We start from the raw sequence: 1,013 nt of genomic DNA on the forward strand, positions 1-1,013 counted from the left end.
ATTTAATTAGGGGTTTCATACATTGTGTTAGCTAGCTATAATAGAGAGAAGTGACCTCTCTTATCTGCGTGCTTGGTCGACGCTACATACTGTACGTATAGAAGGACTCGACACGCTAGCTAGTAAGAAAATGAAGGAGACCATTAAGTACAGAAGATCGTCATGAACATATACAGAGAGAAGTGATCGAGCTCTCCTTCTCCGAGAGATTGGTCGAACAACAAGTTTTCGTATATCTATCCGACGCTACTAGCTACATATATGCAATATAAGATCTATTACAACCCCTAATATCTGAAGTCAAGTTCCACATGGTATTCTCCGGCTTTATTGATGACCTGGGAAAACCTTATACACAGAAATTTAGCAGCAGCGCGGGTCAAAAAAGGGCGCTAGTGCTAGATAGCAGTAGCGAGCTAGAAAAAACCGCGCTACAGATAAAAATGTAGCAGTAGCGCGTGTGGTCGTAAAAGCGCTACTACTAATATTCCCATTAATAGAATGATAGGCTACGCATAGCAGTAGCGGGCTTGGAAGAAGCGCGCTACCGCTAGGACATAAGTAGTAGCGCGGTTCCTACAAAAAGCGCTACTGCTAACGGAAATAAAATAAAATGGAAAATAAATAGAAAAGTAAATGAAAATGAAAGAAATAGAATAAGGAGACAGGAAAAAAATAAAATGTAAAGCAAAATAAATGAAAAAGCGAAAAAAAGGAAAAAGGCATAGCAGTAGCGTCTGTTCGTAAGAGGCGCTATAGCTAATGTAGCTGTAGCGTGTTTCCTAGACCCACGCTGTAGAAATAGAAAAGGAAATAAGAAAGTGGAAGGAAATTACATAGCTATAGCATTAGCACGTTTTGCTAAAACCGCTATAGCTACATTAGCTATAGCGCGTTTGGCGAAACGCATTACCGCTAAGTTTGACTTAACCAAAAAACGTTTCCCTCCGGCCACCACTTCTCCCCCAAATCCCTCGACCCACCCCGCCGCCGTCTCCCTGATTCGCCGTCGC

Source organism: Triticum dicoccoides, chromosome 4A (genome assembly GCF_002162155.2).
Source record: "Triticum dicoccoides isolate Atlit2015 ecotype Zavitan chromosome 4A, WEW_v2.0, whole genome shotgun sequence".
Taxonomy (NCBI): Eukaryota; Viridiplantae; Streptophyta; class Magnoliopsida; order Poales; family Poaceae; genus Triticum; species Triticum dicoccoides.